This window comes from Nycticebus coucang, chromosome 10 (genome assembly GCF_027406575.1).
Source record: "Nycticebus coucang isolate mNycCou1 chromosome 10, mNycCou1.pri, whole genome shotgun sequence".
Lineage (NCBI taxonomy): Eukaryota > Metazoa > Chordata > Mammalia > Primates > Lorisidae > Nycticebus > Nycticebus coucang.
In genome coordinates this window covers 128,489,301-128,510,372 of record NC_069789.1, presented here as the reverse complement: position 1 = coordinate 128,510,372, position 21,072 = coordinate 128,489,301, and the positions used below count along the sequence as shown (strand labels likewise).

The window sequence follows — 21,072 nt, the reverse complement described above, 5'->3', positions numbered from 1 at the left end:
TCTGTCCCTGAGAGCCGCACCCAAAAAACAAGCCCCCTCAGTGTCCAGAACTTGCTTTCTTTTTTTTTTTTTTAATAGAGACAGAGTCTCACTTTACCGCCTTCAGTAGAGTGCCATGATGTCACAGGACTCACAACAACCTCTAGCTCTTGGGCTTCCGTGATTCTCCTGCCTCAGCCTCCTGAGCAGCTGGGATTACAGGCGCCCGCCACAACGCCCAGCTATTTTTCCGTTGCAGTTCAGCCGGGGCTGGGTTTGAACCCGCCACCCTCGGTATATGAGGCCAGCACCCTACTCACTGAGCCACAGGCGCCACCCCAGAACTTGCTTTCTAAATATTCTCCACTAACAGGGCTGATCCATGAAAATACAAAAATAGTCTGGAACTCTTCCTGTGGGAGCTCAGGGACATTTTGAAGGACACAGAAGGTGCTCCCGCTGCCAAGGCTGGGGTGATCACCAGCCACTAGGAAAAATAGGAGTCCAGGAGTCCACACGCGCGTAAATAATTGGGGGACAGGAGAGTGCTCCCCTGCCGTAGATTGCCAAGTGCAGACAGAATGATGGGGTGAGAAGATCGTCAGCTCGCAACCTTCCTGGGAAAAATGAATTCATCCAAGAATCATCAGGACATGAAAACTAGTGGGTGGAGGTTTGATGGGGAACAAGATGTTGACTCACCTCAGAGGGCACCTCCCCACAAAATACTTATTAATCCCAAAGGTAAAAAGAGTAAATATTGTAGCGTAGAAGCTTGGCGGGTACAGATAAATCTTAATCAAATTAACGTCATTAGTCATGGGGCACATTGGAACAGGTGCCACCTGACAAGATATAACAAGAGTTGTGGGACATTCCTGCCCAAAGACATATAACCTGAACCTAAATATGAGGCGACATCAGTCAAACCAGTCTGAGGGACGGTCTTCAAAAGTATCAAGGTCATGAAATTCAAGGAAAGACTGAAAAACCGCTCAGATTGAAGGAGACTAAGAGATGTGACAATTAAATGCCTCACATGATTCTGGACTCTAGCCTTCTGCTGTGAAAGATGTTATTGAAACAACCGACTAAACTTGAAGGACATCCAAGGGGTGGATGCCAGTAACGCATCCGTGTTCGTTTTCTAGTTCTAGCTGTGTATTGTGGTTACTTAGGAGAACATCCTCATTTGTAGGAAATGTACATTCAAGTGTTGGTGAGTGACAAGGCATCCAGCCAGCAACCTACTCTCATACTGTCCAAGAATAAAGAAGTTCTTTGAACTGTGCTTGCAACTTTCTCCTAGGTTTATAATTATTTAAAAATATAATCCCAGCACTCTGGGAAGCCCAGGCAGGTGGATTGCTTAAGCTCAGGAGTTCAAAAGCAGTTTGAGCAAGAGCAAAACACATCTCTACTAAAAATAGAAAAGCTAGCTGGACTTGTGGAGGGCACCTGTCATCCCAGCTACTTGGGAGGCTGAGACAGGAGAATCGTTTGAGCTTAGGAGTCTGAGGTTGCTGTGAGCTGTGATGCAACAGCTCTCTACTGACAAAGTGAGACTCTGTCTCAAAAAAATAGAAATACAAGTCTATGTGCGATTAGTACAAGTATTCTACGCAATACATTGCACCATGAAATACGCAGATGTGTTTATGAAGAAAGTGCCTACATTGTACCTCATGATTGCATTATTGTACACAGTTATGATTTAATAAAAAAAAAGAAAAGAAAAAACGAAACTGGCTATGAACCGTCTTGGAAACAAGGATACTGCCTGATATAAGCTGGGGCAGTGGAGATCTGCTGGATGTACACGAGCAGAAAGGCAGGGTGAAGACTCGGATCACCCTCAGAGGATTACTCGCTGGATGTAAACTCGCGGAAAGTCGAGGTGAGGACTCGGATCACCCTGGCGAGGATTACTCACTGGATGTAAACTTGTGGAAAGTCGAGGTGAGGACTCGGATCACCCTGGAGAGGATTACTCACTGGATGTAAACTCGCGGAAATTCGAGGTGAGGACTCGGATCACCCTGGAGAGGATTACTCACTGGATGTAAACTCGCGGAAAGTCGAGGTGAGGACTCGGATCACCCTGGAGAGGATTACTCACTGGATGTAAACTCGCGGAAAGTCGAGGTGAGGACTCGGATCACCCTGGAGAGGATTACTCACTGGATGTAAACTCGCGGAAAGTCGAGGTGAGGACTCGGATCACCCTGGAGAGGATTACTCACTGGATGTAAACTCGCGGAAAGTCAAGGTGAGGACTCGGATCACCCTGGAGAGGATTACTCACTGGATATAAACTCGCGGAAAGTCGAGGTGAGGACTCGCATCACCCTGGAGAGGATTACTCACTGGATGTAAACTTGTGGAAAGTCGAGGTGAGGACTCGCATCACCCTGGAGAGGATTACTCACTAGATGTAAACTCGCAGAAAGTCGAGGTGAGGACTCGGATCACCCTGGAGAGGATTACTCACTGGATGGACACTAGCAGAAAGGTGAGGTGAGGACTCGGATCACCCTGGAGAGGATTACTCGCTGGATGGACACTAGCAGAAAGGTGAGGTGAGGACTCAGATCACCCTGCAGAAGATTACTCGCTGGATTTACACTAGCAGAAAGGCGAGGTGAGGAGACTCGTCCGTTTGGTAGAGGAGTGCTGGATGGATGAACCTAGCCGAAAGGAATGTTGAAGACGCGGGTGCTCTGGGAATGGAGTGCCGTACGCAAGCACACAGAGAGAAATGGGATGTCAGGACTTGGTGCAAAGCGTACTGCCAGTTACATTCTTCAGTGGGGGGTGAACTTCAACTCCCACTGAGGTCGTGCACTTGATAGCAATACAGTTGGCACATCGCTTAAGAGCACATATCCACTGATGTTCCCTCAGCAGGAGTGTTCAGAGTTACATGTACGATGAAAACAGGTATTCTCTGTTATAGATTGCACTGCGAAAACACGCTGAATTCTGTCTAAGCAGGACCTTGCAGATGAAATTTCTGGGATGCAAGGCGCTGTGGAAGTTTGGAAACATCTTTACCGGGTAGCTCTGTAACCGTTCTTGAGGAGAGGAAACAGTTTTTCCCCGCCCGAAGCATGCTGCCGGTTATCGTCTGGAGCGGGGCTAAACTCCTGTTCTCACTGACACCGTGCACGTAGTGCCATGGCTTTCGGCACATGAAGTTACCTTGATGAGGGACTCACATGCATTAATGTTCAGTCTGCAGGAATTCTCACACAAGTCTATGTACAACTAATACAAGTATTCTGCGCAATACATTGCACCATGAAACACGCGGATGTGTTCATAAAGTGCCTACATCGTACCTCATGATTGCATTACTGTACACAGTTATGATTTAATAAAAAAAAGAAAAGAAAAGAAATAGAAATAAAAATGATCTTTAGAATTATCTAAAAAGTCTATCTTTAGAAGATATGCAGATTGAAAAGGGCTGTGCGTGGTGGCTCATTTCTGTAATCCTGGCACTCTGGGAGGACGAGGCGGGTGGATTGCCCTGAGCTCACCGTCTCGAGACCAGCCTGAGCTAGAGTGAGACACTCTCTAAAAACAGCCGGGCATTGTGGCAGGCACCTGTAGTGGCAGGCACTTGTAGTCAGACAAATTCCAACTGAGCGACAGTCTACAAAATACCTGGTCTTAAATCTGTTAACAAAACACAGAAAGTCTGAGAAACTGTCAGAAAGAGCCAGGAGGAACGGAGGAGACATGACAACTAAGTGACCTATGGTATCCTCTGGATGGGTTCCTGGGACAGAAAGAAAAGGACATTAGGTGAAAGCCAAGCAACTATGAATAGAGGGCGGACTTCACTTAACAGCCAGGGACCAACACTGGTTCGTAGCTGTAGGAAAAGCGCCCCACGGATGCGAGATGGTAGTTAGGGGGAAAGAGAGTGTAGCATATTTGAAAATATCTTCACAGCTTTTCTGCACTTCTAAAACTATTCTGAGACAAGGTGTTCGTTAAAAATTGTCTTTAGAATGGAATGAGTTTGACATTATCATAAAGAAACAATCACTGTTGAGATCTGTCCGTTCTGCCGGCCACGGTGCTGTCCACTGGCGACACTGGAGACTCTGGTACAGGCTCTTGCTGGACAGAGGCTGTGTGGACAGTGAGGTCCACCTGGCAAGCTCTACTGGCTGGGGCAGCACTGCTGCTCCCTGGTCTTTAAACCATCCTTCCTCCCCAGTGGAACTTGTCTAAGGCACAGGTGTAATCTGTTTCTTGGTCCCTGATGTAGCACTTCAGTCATGGCTAAGATGCGGCTTCTCTCAAGAAAGCCGTCAGTGGATGGAGTTGAAACACGTTCTTCTGAGTAAAGTATCACAAGAATGGAAAAGCAAGCATCCAAGACACTCAATACTAATATGAAACCGGTAGATGAACAACGACAGGCCCACACGAGAGAGGAACAGAAGTATATTCAAGTGGGGGAAACGGGAGGAGGGGCGGGAGGAGGGGGACTGGTGTGGTCTCACCTAATGGGCACGATGTAAGGGCATATGGCACACCCCCTGGGTGAGGGGCTTTACCTGGCAAATGCAGACATTGTAACCTAATCATTTGTACCCTCATATCCAAAAAAATTAAATAAATATTGCTTTAGTTACAAAGAAAAAAAAAGAAATCCACCAAGCCTTGTGCAAGGTCTGTAAACACGGTTTCCGAGCGCTTTGGGAGTGAACTTGAAGAGTGATGGCTTCCCTCACTTACACATTTTTTCCTTAATATTTTTGCATGTCTTTGCTGCTTTATGCAATCATCTCTGCAAATTTTGTCGTTTAAACTCTAGATCTAGAAACACGGCAACAAATCCATGTCATTGGCTTTCCATATAATAAAATAATCTCTACATTAATGAATAAATAAAACGGAGTAAGTGGCCAACCCACGTTTTCCTTGAGGACATCCAGAGTAAGGCAGGCTGCAGTATTCATCCCTGTCTCAGACCGGAGCGCCCGCCTATTCCTGAAATGGCATGAGGACTGTGGATTGTCCCTGGAGACAGCTCCAGATAAAAACAACAGAAGAATAAAGAAAAGACTCCTGGCCTCTGGCGTTCTTTAGAAGCCTGATAAGCTGAGGGAGAGAAACCAGGCAAACCCCAAACCTCCACGTGTGCCCAATTAGGGGAGCAGGAAGTGTGCAGAGGGTTCACATGCACACAGCAAAGTCTCTCTGCGCTCCCGGGAGGCAGCCGGGGCTGGGGCACTTTCTCTTTACAGAGGGGCAGGCCCAGTGCAGGAGGGCAGGAGAGCACCCCCACCTGCCGTCCTGACCGGTCTATGACAGTCTGTGTACCACTCACTACCCCCACATCCGACTCCACACTGCAGACAGTGTGTGGATGGACTGGTAGAAATTTTATATTCTTTATGGTTAGAGTTCAAAGTAGTTTTGGCAAGCATGCCAGAACGCCTGGTCAACTTTTGCTTTTGGTTGACTCCAGGAGTCAATTTGAAATGGGAGTCAATTTGAAATGGAATAAACTGACCTACTGGCCTTAGACCTCAGCTACAACAAGAGGAACTCGGGCAGGCCCTGGGCCCTTATAATTTTTCTTTTTTTAATTAACAGACTTTTTTTTTTTGAGACAGAGTCTCACTCTGACGCCCTGGGTAGAGTGCTGTGGCGTCATCATAGCTCACAGCAAGCTCAAATTCTTGGGCTGAAGCCATCCTCCTGCCTCAGCCTCCTGAGTAGCTGGGACTACAGGCACCCTCCCCAACACCAGCTAGTTTTTCTATTTTTAGTAAAAATGGGGTCTCGCTTTTGCTCAGGCTGTGCTCTGCATTTTAGCCATTTGAATAGGGGTGTGGTATAGCCCATTGCTGTTTAAATGTCCAATTCCCTGAGGACACACGATGTTGAATATCTTTCCCTATTTTCATTTGCCATATTTTAGTGAGGTGTCTATTAAGATCTGCTGTCCATTTTTAAATTGGGTTGTTTTCTTATTGTTATTTTAAAGAGTTATTAGTATTCTTTAGATACAAATCTCTTTTATCAAATAAATGTTTTGCACATGCAGGTATACCTACCTCATTTTATTTTGTTTTGCTTTATTGCACATTGTTTATATTGCTTTTTTTTCCTTAAAAATTGAAGGTTTGTGGCCGCCCTGCCCTGAGCAAGTCCGTCAGTGCCATTTTTCCAGCAGCCTGTGCTCATTTGAGGTATCTGTGTCACATTTAGGTAATTCCAGCAATATTTCAAATTTTTCATTATTATGATGAATGCGCATTACAGTGAGCCATACTGGATCCAGTGATCTTTGATGTTACTACCGCGATTTTTTTTTTCTTTTGGCAGTTTTCAGCCAGGGCTGGGTTTGAACTCGCCATCTCCGGTATATGGGGCCGGCACCCTACTCATTGAGCCATAAGCGCCACCCTACTACTGCGATTGTTTTGGAGAACCACAAACCAGGTTCAGATAAGAACGTACTTAATGCTTATATGCTGTGTGTGTTCCGACTACTCCACTGACCAGCTGTCCCCCCCCACCCATCGCTGTCTCTCCCCTCAGGCCTCCTCATTCCCTTGAGACAACAGTATTAAATTAGGCCAATTAATAACCCTACAATGGCCTAAGAATTTCACATCTCTCACTTTATTTTTTTATTTTTTTTACATCGCTCACTTTAAATCAAAAGCTATAAATGATTAAGCTTAGTGAGGAAGGCATGTCAAAAGCCAAGACTGGCCAAAATCAAGGCCTCTTGTGCCAAACAGTTGGCCAAGTTGTGGATACAGAAGAAAGCTCTTGAAAGAAACTGAAAGTTACGGCTCGGCGCCCATAGCCCAGTGGCTACAGCGCCAGCCACATATACCAAGGCCGGCGGGTTCGAGCCCAGCTGGGCCAGCTAAACGACAATGACAACTGCAACAAAAAATAGCTGGGCGGCGCCTGTGGCTCGGTGAGTAGGGCGCCGGCCCCATATGCCGAGGGTGGCGGGTTCAAACCCAGCCCCGGCCAAACTGCAACAAAAAAATAGCCAGGCGTTGTGGCGGGCGCCTGTAGTCCCAGCTGCTCGGGAGGCTGAGGCAAGAGAATCGCGTAAGCCCAAGAGTTAGAGGTTGCTGTGAGCCGTGTGACGCCACGGCACTTTACCCGAGGGCGGTACAGTGAGACTCTGTCTCTACAAAAAAAAAAAAAAATAGCTGGGCGATGTAGTCCTAGCTACTTGGGAGGCTGAGGCAAGAGAATTGCTTGAGTCCAAGAGTTTGAGGTTGCTGTGAGCTGTGATGCCATGGCATTCTACTGAGGGTAACACAGTAAGACTCTGTCTCAAAAAAAATGAAAAGAAAGAGAAAATAAAAGTGCTACTCCAGGGAACACAGGAACGATTAGAAAGTGAAACAGCATACTTGCTGATATGGAGAAAATTTGAGCGGGCTGGACAGAAGACCAAATCAGCTAACATATTCCTTTAAATCAAACCCTAATCCAAAGAAGCCCCTACGTCTCTTTAGTTCTGTGAAGTCTGAAAGAGATGAGGGAGCTGCAGAAAAAAGTTTGAAGCTAGCAGAGGTTGGCTTATGAGGTTTCAGAGGCTGTCACTATAACATAAAAGTGACAAATGAAGCAGCAAGGGCTGATGGAGAAACAAGTTATCCAGAAGATGTAGACAAGACCATCGATCAAGGTGGCTCCACTGAGCAACACATTTTCAATGTAGATGAAGCAGCCTTGTATTGGGAAAAGATGTCATCTAGAGGGGTTTTACAGCTAGAGAGAAGTCAGTGCCTGGCTTCAAAGCCTCAAAGGACAGGCCGACTCCCTTGTTAGGAGCTAATGCCGCTGATGACTTTAAGTTGAAGCCAGTGCTCACTTACCATTCTGAAAAATCATCCTCATAAGAATTATGCTAAATCTTTTCTGCCCATGCTCTATAAATGACACAACAAAACCTGCATAACAGCACATACAATTACAACACAGTTTACTGAATATTTTAAGTCCACTGTTGAGACCTGCTGCTCAGGGAAAAAAAATCCTTTTAAAATACTGCTCGCTGACGGTACACCTGATCACCTGAGTTTTGATTGATGGAGATACACAAGGAGATGAACGTTGTTTTTATGTCTGCTAAACAACATCCATTCTGCAGCCTAGGCATCAAGGAGTAGTTCCAACTTCCATCTTACAACACATTTTGTAAGATGATGGCTGCTGCTGTTGATGGTCGTTTCTCTGATAGATCTGGGAAATGTCCATGGAAAACCCCTGGAAAAGATTCACCACTCTTAATGCCACTGTGGACATTTGTGATTCAAAGGAGGAGTTTAAAACGTCAGCATTCACAGGAGTTTGGAAGAAGTTGATTCTGACCCTCATGGATGACTTTGGGAGGGTTCAAGACTTCCCTGGAGGTTAGCCAGGCGTTGTGGCAGGTGCCTGTAGTCCCAGCTACTCGGGAGGCTGAGGCAAGAGAATCACTTAAGCCCAGGAGTTGGAGGTTGCTGTGAGCTGTGTGAGGCCACGGCACTCTACCGAGGGTGACATAGTGAGATTCTGTCTCAAAAAAAAAAGAAAAGAAAGTGAAAGTAATAAACAGCATTATTGCTGATATGGAGAGTATCAGCAATAATGTACATCTTCTGAATAAATTGTTTCTCCACCATAATAAATAAATAACATAATAAATAATAAACAGCATTATTGCTGATATGGAGAGTAACTCTAAGAAGTTACTTCTTATGGACGCGCCAAGAAGGTGGTTTCTCAAGATGGAATCTACCCGCGACGAAGCTGCAGTGAACGCCGTAGCAACGACAAGGGATTTAGAATGTTATCTAAACTCCGTTGGGAAAGCAGCAGCAGGGTTTGAGAGGATTGACTCCCAAGTTAAAAGAAGTTCTACTGTAGGCAAAATGCTATCCAACAACATCACATGCTACAGAGAAATCTCTTATGAAAATAAGAGTTCATTAATGCTGCAAACTTCACCGATGCCTTATTTTAAGAAATCACAGCTACCCCATCTTCAGCAACCATCACCCTGACCAGTCAGGTGCCATCAACGTGGAGGTCAGAACCTCCACCAGCCAAAGATTATGTCTGGCTGAAGACTCAGATGGTTGTTAGCCATTTTTTTTTTTTTTTTTAGCAATATAGCATTTTTTAATCAGGTTATATATATTTTAAAGACATAATGCTATTGCACACTTAATAGACTACAACATACAGTAAATATAACTTTTATATGCACAGGAAAACCAAAACGTTTGTGAGACTCATTTTTTCACCTTATTCACTTTATTGAAGTATTCTGGAACTGAACCCATGGTATCATCAAGGTATGTTTGCCTGTATTTTTCTCACTTTCCTATGGCTTGTCTTTCCATTCTTTTAACAATGTCCTTCACAGGGCATCAGTGCTTGATTTTAATGAAGTCCCACTTACCAATGTTTTCTTTCATGGATCATGGGATTTTGCAGTATTGTATCTAAAATTGCCAAATCCAAGGTCCTCTAGGTTTTCTTCTACGTGTTCTTTTAGGAGTTCTGTCACTTTGCCTTGATATTTAGGTCTCTTTTTAATTGCAACCCTCAAAGGGTGGAACTAGACCAGTGGTGCTCAACCTGTGGGTCACGGCCCACAGGAACTGTATTAAAAGGCTGCGGCATTAGGAAGGTTGAGAACCACTGAACTAGGCCATCAACATTTGGAGCCCCTCAAGTGGAAATAATAATAATTATAATAATTGAACACATATGCCCAAGAGTGGTGGGATGGAGTTAATCCTGCGGGGAATGTGGCAAGTCCCCCCCTCACGAGGAGATACGTGGGATTTCTCCCCTAAGGACACTTTTGCTTCCCATCATTTTCCTTTCTGGCCAAGTAGGAGGTTGATCTTCTTAGGCAGAGAGGCAGGGACAGAAATACTCCTGTAAGGGAACCGAAGGTCACTTCTGTGTCCATGCTCGGTGTCATCCCCACCTCTACAAAGAAGGACAGGAGAACAGATCTGGGCCCAGAGAATGGAAGGGAAATCTCTTCTGCTGCTCAGGTGATGAATGAGGAGCTGAGGAGGGAAACAAGGGTGAGGAAGAATTTGGAATTATCTCCTTTGGTGGGTTATTCTTTTCTTTTTTGAGACAGAGTCTGACTATGTCGCCCCCAGTAGAGTGCCGTGGCGTCACAGCTCACCGCAACCTAAAACTCTTGGGTTTAAGTGATTCTCTTGCCTCAGCCTCCCAAGTAGCTGGGACAACAGGCACCCGCCACAACGGCCAGCTATTTTTTTTGTTGTTGCAGTTGTCCTTGATGTTTAGCAGGCGCTGGCTGGGTTTGAACCCGCCAGCCCCAGGTGTATGTGGCCAGTGCCCTAGTCACTGAGCTATGGGCGCTGAGCCAGTTTATTCTTTTCTGATGCACTATTGTATCTTTGTATCTGATCAGAAGAAAAGGACAGAGCCCAAGGTACAGGGTCGGGGGTGGGGGGGGTCTCCGTTCAGGTTACGTTTCTGCACAACTGCTCTGCGCAGAGCTGGGAGCTGGTAAAGGGATGCTGCTGAGACTGGCAATGGAGGCTGCAGCTTCTCAAGGAAAGTTTTTCTTGTGTATGAGCCTTGAGTAAGGACCTGCTGGGGTTCAGGGCCGGGTCTTCTCCGAGTCAGCCCCAACCCCATTCAGGGAAAAATACCCCCTCCATTTGGAATACACTGAGAGGTAGAATCCCAAGGGCTGGGCCAGTGATTGGGGGAGGAAAGAATGGAGGAGCGTCTGGGAGGACCCCAGGGCTTCTGGCATGGGTGGCCATCACCAACGAGGAGGGGAGTCCAGAGGTCACTGTTTAAATGTGCTAAATCTGAAGGACCTTTAGGACATTTGAAAAGCAACCTTGTAGAGAACCCAATAAATGAGGGTAAGGGCTTCCTGCCTCCTGGGGGTGCCCAGGGTTCTAGCGGGAAGGGACAGTCATGGAGAACAGAGGCCTGGCAGAGGCCCTTCTCCTCCACTAACCTGAGTAGTAAAATGCCTTTTGAGGGGCCAGTGGGCCTTAGGCCAAAGGAAGGAAAGAGTTCATGAAAAACCATTCAAAGAACTAAAAATAACTCACTTATTTCTCAGCTACACTGGCTTTGCTCAAGTCTTAGGAAAGGCAACGAGGAAAAAAAAAACTTGCAAGCAGAAATCCATGGCGACAAGCAGTTTCTGTTTACACATCGCGTCCCAGGGAGATTGTCTGCTGCGTACAGAGCAAAAGCAATGGTAAAGTCAGCTGTGTCTATTCACTTTCCTCTGATTGAGCAAACAAGAAACTCCATACCTGTCCTATATCTTCATGAGAAATAACTTCTTGCCTTTCCCCTTGACAAGCTATAATGTCATCTTGGTTATGAGTTTTAAATGAAGATTATAACATTCAGCTATGATCGTTGGAGTGCAAACTGGCTTTTTGTGGCATGAATTGCCAAGGACAAAGAAGGACAGAATGAAAGGGGAAGGAGGGTGTCAGCAGGTAGAGGTTCTAATTTCTAGTAAAAATCACTGTTGCGTTTTCATTGAAACTGTCAACTGCTCTCTGCCATCAATTCTCTTTAAAATTTATAATTTGATTCCAAACATACCAAGAAAATAAAGTGATCCACACTCCATTTCTCTATGTTTGACGTGCTTCTTTTAGAATCTCTTTCGGGTTGTTCTATTATTTCTAGTTCTTAGAATGCCAGGTCTTCACTTGTTCCAGCAGACTGTCCCACCTGGTGCTTTATAATTTATTATTGTGTACTCAACTTCCGTGAGGGCGTCTTTCTCTGAGCATGTCCTGTGCTCGAGTTGCAAAAGCCACATAACTGGAGCCCCTGCAGCTGGTGTGACATTCCCACCCAGAACACTGGAGCCCAGCTCTTGTCTCTGACCAAGACCACCCTCAGGACCCAGCAAAGACACCGTGTCGGGGTTAGTCTCTCAGAGAGGCCAAGCACCAGAGAGAAACAACAAATGCCACAGGTGACCCCATGTGTTTTTTGAAGTAATTTTCGGTTGGTGCAACTTGACACAAATGAGTAACATCTGCTCGGTCCATTTGCATTGAACTGAGAGACCCAGGAGGCCAATACCAGCAAGCCCTCCACAAGAGGAGACAAGGGTGAAGTCCCCTCCAACATTCCTCCCTGGCTTTTTTTGAAATCTCAGGCCTGAGAAAACACAGCACAGCAGAAAGCCTTAATGAGAAAATCAAGGTTAAAATAGTTTTTCTTTCTTTCTTTTTTTTTTTTATTGAGACAGAGTCTCACTATGTCACCTTCAGTAGAGTGCTCTGGTGTCACAGCTCACAGCAACCTCAAACTCTTGGGCTTGAATGATTCTCTTGCCTCAGCCTCCCAAGAAGCTGGGACTACAGGCATCTACCATAATGCTCAGCTATTTTTCTGTTGCAGTTGTGATTGTTTAGTTGGCCTGGCTGGGTTCAAACCCACCAGCCTCAGTGCATGTGGCCAGCACCTTAACCACTGTGCTACGGGCGTTGAGCCCAAATAGTTTTTCTTTAACTGCATGATTGAACTCCCAACACATTTCGTTTACTGCACGCCTGTCTTGCCTTAATCTTATGACTATGAATATATGACTTAGAGCTGGGACAGTATGCTTTGTCTAGTGGGTACTGTTTTAAGTATGAAAGGTCACAGGACCTGGGTTTTTGCCAGCAGAGTCCTTGGAACTCTCAGCCAAACACCCACAATTTTTCCCTTTCCTGGGTGCTGATGCCTGTCCTGAAACTCCTTTCCACGAACGAGGACTTTTACATTTCATATCTTATGCTTCCTTTTGCCAGGGCTTTTGGCCAAGTGACACTTTGCATGGATTTGTGGGTATTGTCAGTGTTCCTGTTTTATAGCCTGGCACAAAATTTAGGAAAATGTAGTATAAACAGAAACAAAACTCCTGGCTGCCCTGACTTATCCTCCCTTCTGCAGAAATGAGGGCTAGCCTGACTTTAGCCATAACCCGCCATGCTCTCTTGGCCAGTGTGTGTAGGACGTGGCTAAGTAAAGCTAAAGAGAAAGGTGACATGGAGATGAGAGAAGGAAGGGCCACCAGAAGCCTCGGGGTTTGGCACTGGAGGCAGGATTCAAGGAGACGAACAAGACCAGTCAGCCCTGGTTAGAGAATGATGACTTCAGAGGTGCAAAAGAGGAAGGCACCAGGAAGGCCAGAGTATGGGGGAGGGCAGGCACAGGTTGTGGGCAGGTGTGCAAAGAGAGGAGCCTGGGAGGCAGGCTGGGGTCCTGTGCATGAGACGAGAGGCTGACCCCCCCTGTGGCCTTGTTATCTGACAAGGCCAGGGTCCTAGCATGGCCAGAAGGATACCCTCATGGTAGCGCCCTTCATGGCGAGGAAACTTAGGATTCTGGCACCACGGTGGCGTCCTCATCAGCCATGCGGATACACCACATTGGCTGGAAGGAAGGCCTGGATCTAGGAGACATTTCCAGGCTTGGGCATACAGCAGGCCAGGAAAAATGGAAGGTTCATTCACAGTGGAGAAGCAGCAGCCAGGCTCAGACCCACTGTGGGCCCTGCATCTGCTCTGCTCAGTGGGTGCTCTCTCTCAAGGGTGCTTGTGTCCCTAATCTCTTGGGTCATTTAGATGAAATGAAAGCTCATGCCTAGGGAGTTGGGCTAGAAAATGGAGGATGAACAAAATCCCAGAGGCAAGAGCAGCGGTGGGGCAACAGCACCCCAGAAGGCCCCTGCCTACTGCAAACCAGCAGGGCAGTAAGCAGATGGCTCCCCGCAGGCATCTGTAAGTAAGTAAGGACCAGGTGACTAGAAGGGCCCCTGTCACACAGACCCACCCCAAGATACCCAGATTTGAGGATGACAGGTGAGACTTTCATAATGCCTGGCTGCTCTGAGTCTTCCAGTTCTAATCAGTTTGTCCAAATGCTGAATGCCCTGGACGTGTGACGTTTTCACCTGTTCCGACGGCTGTGAGGGATAAACGTACAACGCAAGCCTGCTGCTCATTCTGTTACTCAACCAGTGTTTGCAGAGTGTCTTCAAAATGACAGGCATGGCTCTAAATGTAGAGGGTCAGAGTGAGTGAGACAGCCCAGGCCACCGACCTGTCCTCAGGAAGTTTACATTTGGACAGGGAGAGACAATAAAACAGCAAATAAACAAGATCCTTTCAGAGGTCATTCTGAGTGCTAGAGAGAAAAATAACACATGTTCATGGCACGTGACATTCAAAGTGACACGGAAAGACAAAGAGAAGCCGGCCATGAAGATCAGAGGGAAGAAGTTTCCGGGCAGAGAAACAGCCAAGTGCAAAGGCCCTGGGGCAAGAAAAGGCTTGAGGAGTTCCAAGGATGAATAGGGGCCAGGGTGGCTGCATGGAAGGGTCCGAGGTGAGTCATGGCTCCCGCAGGCAGGCCTTGGGTGCAGTCACAGCCCAAGTCTCCTCTGAGCACAATGGGAAACTATTAGCTGGTTTTAAATTAGGGAGGGACATGATCAAATAACCTTATAAGAAGTTTCCCCTGGCTATGTGGGGACAGAGGGTTAGAGAGAATCAGAGGAGGACGGCACACCAGGTGCAGGCACTGTTACATTTGAACAGGTGAGAGGGGATGGAGGCTGAGCTAGAATGGCGGGGACAGATCACATCCCTGTCTTGGAGCATGTCCCAAAACCCTTTTGACAATAGAACCCCTTCACCCTGTAGCTCCCTGTCAGCTGTTCCTGCGGCATGCATGTTCCATGGAACGGATTCAGGAAACAGAGTTTTGCTCTACCCACGACTACTAAATTCTTCTTCATGAAAAGCCATCTTCTTTGCTGGTTTTGCCCCTGCTGGTTGGTCTGGGCATGACATCATATGCTATGTTTGCTTACTTGATTATGCCAGAATCTTGGGGTGCATAGGCACTGCCTGTTCCTTTCTTAGCATGAGGACTCAGAGAAGAATTCAGAAGGAAACCAACCTGCCAAGCAACCATTCACCGCTTACAGACACAGATTCCTGAATGCACATCCCAGAGGATGTCAGAATTAGGGAGAATGCTTTCTGCCGATGAGAAGACCCCCTGCTTCTTCACTGGGGGCTCTTGGGCAGGGGACAGTTATGAGGCCTGACAATTAAGTTAGAGAACTTGCCACTGTGCACTTATATTGGCAGCACCATACAAACAATTCAGTAAGGTTTCATAACCTTGGTATATCAGTGTCTCACAGCTGTATTTGAGTTGACATGTGGCAGCGTCTTGTTGAGCAGCATTCATTTTTATCGTTGCCTGTCTTTGTGTGCCATACCACGACAGCTCCATTCCACAAAAAGAGTTCCAAAATTGCTTTGATTGGTGGACTAGGCGCTGGTGTCACTGCAGAGCTTCCCAAGGCGAGTGCCTTGAAGTTGACCATAGTAATATTCAGCAGCGAGGTGTGTAGCACTTTTTCTAGGATGACTTCATGAACTTAATTGTCAGAACTCACACAATTGAGATCAGCAGAACTCTGCAAAAGTGACATAACCACAGAGGCTAAATGGGGACATGGAGTGCACATTATACACTTTAAAAATCCAGGCCATCACTGGGCATGGTGGCTCACGTCTGTAATCCCAACAATCTGGGAAGCCAAGGCAGGTGAATTGCTTGAGCTCAAGAGTTCAAAACCAACCTGAGCAAGAATGAGACCCTATCTCTACTAAAAATAGAAAAGCTAGCTGGGTGTTGTGGCCAGTGCCTATATTCCCAACTACTCAGGAGGCTGAGGCAAGAGGATGGCTTGAGCCCAAGAGTTTGAGGCTGCTGTGAGCTAGGATGCCACAGCACTGTACCCAGGGTGACAGAATGAGACTCTATCTTTCAAAAACAAACAAAAACAAAAATTCCAGGCCATTACGCTAATCACAATAGTTACTAATATTCCATGTGCCAAGACAAAAGGGAAATTCAAGAGCTGCGAGTCGCCTGATCAATTATCAGGCCTCACAACGCTGTGGTGCACCCCCTTCATTACCAGGAGCAACAGATTCTGCACTAAAGTTTCCCACCTAAACCCTACTGTTATACATCATCTGTAAAACATGACACTAGTGTAAGCATCTTAGAAAACACTTACATGCGCACGTGTAAATAGTGGGAAAATAAAACTGAAATTGGCAAAGTCGCTGCTCTTCAGGCAGTGAACAAAAGGTAACTCTACAAACAGGGACGCCCAAGCATTGTCAACAGTCCAGATGCTTCACTGTCCCAGACTGGACCGGGGACAAATGCCAAATGACGTCACCGGGCTGCACCGTGATGGCTCCATGGATTCTGGCTCCAGGCTCCACTCTGCTGCTGAGCCCAGGGACACATTTCAGAGCCCATCCTGACAGCCCACAAAAACCGTCTCATATATCCAGATTGATGTGGTATTTGAGAATTAAATCAATTGCTTCCAACTGTAATCTCCGGATATGTCCTAACAGAAAGATTATGAACTATTCTGTGCTTGAAATACTGGGGCTATTAGAATCTGTACATTAGGATCCAATTAGCACAACTGGAAAAGCCCTTCTACTTCGGTCTGACCTGTGAGAAGTGTGACCGCTTGTTCTATCAATAAAGGGAGGGGACAAAGGAAATACGTGGCATGTGGGTTTGGCTGCATTCCTAAGGCCACACAGGAGAAAGGTCCAGGCAGAGGACACAGGCAGGGAGGGATTCCCAGCTCTGCCAGGAGCACTGAGCTCAAGGGAGTTCAGCTTGTGGCTTTTCAAGAGCAGGTGGCTTAGCCGGGCCATTGTGGCGGGCGCCTGTAGTCCCAGCTACTTGGGAAGCTGAGGCAAGAGAATCACTTAAGCCCAAGAGTTTGAGGTTGCTGTGAGCTGTGACGCCATAGCACTCTACCGAGGGAGACACAGTGAGACTCTGTCTCAAAAAAAAAAAAGCAGGTGGCTGCCAATACATAGTAGGACCTCAGGCGTCCAGGGTTGTTAGGGAGACAAGGTATTTCCCTGGGGAGCAGCACAATAAAGATGCACGCGGGGGCTCTGGGGCGGGACAGGGCTAATGCTGTGGGGGGTCTTGGGATCCTATCCCTCAGCGTGAGCCAACACTCCATGCAACAGCCAAATGTCTCCCTCTGGGCACTTAATTATATTTGGAAATATAAAGATGAGGGTCTATTTGCTAAGTGGGTAACTTCATTGCTAAAGCCAGCACAGAGGTGGGGCTGGATCCAGGGGAGCCCAGGAGAGGTTCAGGAGTGATGAAAGGGTATTTTGGGATGCTGAGAGGACAGCGGCTTATACCCAGGTGCCAAGGAGGATGGTCGTAGAGAGGCTGGACTGGCTGGAAAGGGAGGGAGGATGGAGAGGGAACCCCAGACAGTGTCCGTAGTAGACAGCCCAAAGATGACTGGCCAGAAGGGAACCTTTTGCCATTGCATAGAATCAGGCTCTGGAAAAACAAGGCCGATGAGAGTGGATTTACATTTGTGGAACAACAAATGCCCTGACCACAGACGAAGATGGTGAGCTCTTTCCTAATGGCAGCTGCTAGAGAAACTGAGGCAGGGCCAGCAGACAACACACAGGATGCTCTACCACACGCACCAGCTCTAGCTGGCCACACGGCCTTTGGATGCATCAGAAATGTGGCAGGGGGCTGGGATGCTTCTGAGAGGGGCTGGTAGGAAACGGACTTCCCTACCACCACCACCACCACCCCCGAAATAGGGGGCTCTGTGGCAGGGTCCAGCAATAGCCCTCAAGTGGCACCAGAGGCCTCAAAGTTTCAACCCCCTGCAGCTGGCTCTAACCGGAACCAGAAAACCCAGCTTTGAAGATGACTCGGGCGGTCACAGAGAGCTCACACTGCCAAGTCCTGGTCCCAACTTCTTCAGTAAGAACTGATTACCCTGCAGCTTTCTCCAGCTTCAGAATCTAAAGGTTAGCTTTTGAGATCCGATCCAAGGATCAAAAGAAACCAAAACAGAACAAAAACAAAGAAACTTCTTGCTAGCAACTCATGTGTACATGCGGGTTTGATACTTCCAAATTGATGTTCTGAATCCAGCAGCTCCTTTCCTGGGCACCAGGGCCAGCAGACATCCGCGGAACCCAGGACATAGACAAAGGGAAGGTGGCACGGGAGACTCTATGGAGCCGAGAAAAGGTTCCACAAGCCCTTTCTCTCCCAGCCCCGCTCACTGTCGGTTTTCACCTGGAATATCTTTGGCCTACATCCAGATTAAATGCCAGTTGGAAAGCTCTGCCCCACTCGCCTTTTCTGGGCAGACAGCAACAGTGGTGAGCTCCAATCATTTACAAAGGTCACGATCAGGAGCAAGGCCCGGAGCAGTCATTTAAAATTCGATTGATCCCTATTTGTAGTCAGGGAAAGAAAATGGGCACTTGGTCTGTATTGTAATTATGAGGCTTCCAGGCAACCATAAATAGATGTGCAATCTCAATACTGGCAAATACCTGGGAGAAGAAATTATTACTCTGGCATAGCACGTTGCTAGGAAAGGTTGAAGATAAAATTGCGCATAAAAAAAATCAATCATCTTTTAGCTAATTCGCCTTGCTTGCCACCCATCGGGGTTATCACAATTATCAGATGTCTGCTGAATATATTAAAATGAGGGGTTACTGCTGAAAGTGATCACCAAGGAAGCAAAGGCCTCAAACTCAGTGGGGACTCTGGAGAACTGACATCTGGAGAGCTGGTTCCAAGGGCCACTGGCACAATGGGAAAGGTTTGGGGCAGCTCTGAGGGCCTCTTGGTGAGGCATGGGTTCCCTGGACCCTCAGGAGCACCAGCCCCTCCTGGGACACTGAGTACACCGTCCTGATGCTCACCTGCTGGGAGGAGGGTCTGCTTGTCTTGTGAGTGGCAGAACGGCAGTGGTTGGCACACCTGTGCTGCTTTGTCACATAGGGCTGGTCCTGGTATTTGACATCCATTACCTTAACCCTCACCATGACTCCAGAAATAAGTATTATCAGTACCCTATTCCTGATGGGGAAACTGAAGCACTGTGAGAGCCAGAAACTCATGCCCAAGGTCACCTGGAGGTATGTAGCAGACCTGGGGCCAGAGCCAGCAGGAGGTAGAAACCAGGGGATGCTGGGGCCCACCCTGCTCTGGGCACCGCCTCTAGGAGTGCTGAGATCAGGGGTGCCTGCCCTCCGGCTCTGTTTCTCCTCCCTTCCTATCCCCCTAAGGCAGCTCTCTCTCTTTTTGCATCCTCAAGAATCCTGAAGTCTTTAGGCAAAAATGACACCTGCTGGATGGCACCTGGGCCCCACGGGGGTGCTGCAGAGCCTTCTGAGCTACCTCATGAGACTGCCACAGTGCACGGCTCGCCCTGGTCCCTAACATTTGTTCCAGTGGGTCACACCTTCTGAGCTGTTATTTATGGCTGCAGGGCGTCCCAGAAGCACCCCAGTGGAATCAGTAGTGCACTCAGAGGAACGGGATCAGCCACCACCCCCAGCAGTGCCAGGCCACAGCGGGTGGGCTGAGTGCTGAAAGAAGGGCACCCCACTAGCCAGACAAGGGTGTCAAAGGGCACAGCCTGTCCGGGAACCACTCTGCCACCAAAGATTAAACATCTAAAGGTGCACGGTTGGAGGCTGAGGTGGGTGGATCACCTGAGCTCAGGAGTTCGAGACCAGCCTGAGGAAGAGTGAGATCCCATCTCTACTAAAAATAGAAAAACTAGTCAGGCATAGTGGCAGGTGCCTGTAGTCTAAGCTTCTCAGGAAGCTGAGGCAGGAGGATGGCTTGAACCGAGGAGTTTGAGGTTGCTGTAAGGCATGACACCACAGCACTCAATCCAGGGCAACAGAGTGAGACTTTGTCTCAAAAAATAAGTAAATAAATAGGGCTCAGCGCCCGTAGGTTAAATAGGTATAAAATGATATAAAATCTTATAAAGAATAAACACATAAATAACCATGAGAATTACTGGTGGTGATGGAGTTCTACTTTTGTTATCCTTGAGCTCTTTTCCAGACTCTCTACAATTAGCCACCACCCTCTGCTTATGACTTCTTGTGGCCTTGGAGTGGTGGCTGGGTCCTGGCCTGGGCCATGGCTCAGCCATGCCGATGGCAGACTCCGAAACTCCAATTTAGGTTTATCAGAAGGTGCTTTCTTCTCTTTTCTTTTTTTTTTGAGACAGAGTCTCACTATGTTGCCCTCAGTAGAGTGTGCCGTGGCGTCACAGCTCACAGCAACCTCTAACTCTTGGGCTTAAGAGATTCTCTTGCCTCAGCCTCCCAAGCAGCTGGGACTATAGCCACCCTCCACAATGCCTGACTATTTTTTTTTGGGGGGGGGGCGGTTGTTGTTGTTGTTGTTGTCATTGTTGATTTAGCTGGCCTGGGCTGAGTTCGAACCCACCAGCCTCAGTGTATATGGCTGGAGCCCTACCCACTCAGCTACGGGCGCTGCCTGGGTTTTTTTCTTAATTGTGATAAAATATACATAACATTTACCATTTCAACCGTTTTGTGGCATCGAGTATATTTACAATGTCATGCAACTGTCACCACTGTCCATCTCCAAACTTCATCCTCCCCAACAAACTCTGTCCCCATCCAACACCAATTCCTATTCCCCTTCCCCCGCCCTCTGGCAATGTCTGTCTTGTCTCTGGACCTGCCTCATCTAGCACCTCCCATGAATGGGATGCTCCAGTTTTTGTCCTTCTGCGTCTGGCTTCCTCCACTTAGCATCATGTCCCCAAGCTTATCCCTGCTGGCAGACCCTCCCTGTCCTTACCTCCACTTCACCAACTCAGGACAGGCAGGGCTGTTCCCATTTAATAGTGGAAGAAACTGAGGCTCACAAAGGTAGAGCCTGGACTTTTTCTCAGCATGAGTCTATCAGCTGCCCCAGTCCCAGGAGACCTTCTGAGAGTGGTCCAGAGTCAGAGGAGGAAGAAGCGGCAATCCGGCCGCTTTACCCCACATTGTCTATGCTGAACTTGGAGAATGCACATCTCTCCTTGCAGCCCCAGCCCAGAGAATAAACAGTCCATTCTCCAAAACCTTCCTTGAGGTCACTAGGGTCTCAGGTAAGACTCAGCCC

The 21,072-nt window shown here is 47.5% G+C and overlaps 1 pseudogene; it reads right to left on the bottom strand.

Moving 5' to 3' along the window:
• The window catches only part of LOC128596625 (regulator of nonsense transcripts 3A-like), a 29,731-nt pseudogene extending 10,793 nt beyond the window's left edge, over nt 1-18,938 (bottom strand).
• Between the last annotated feature and the right edge of the window lie 2,134 nt (nt 18,939-21,072).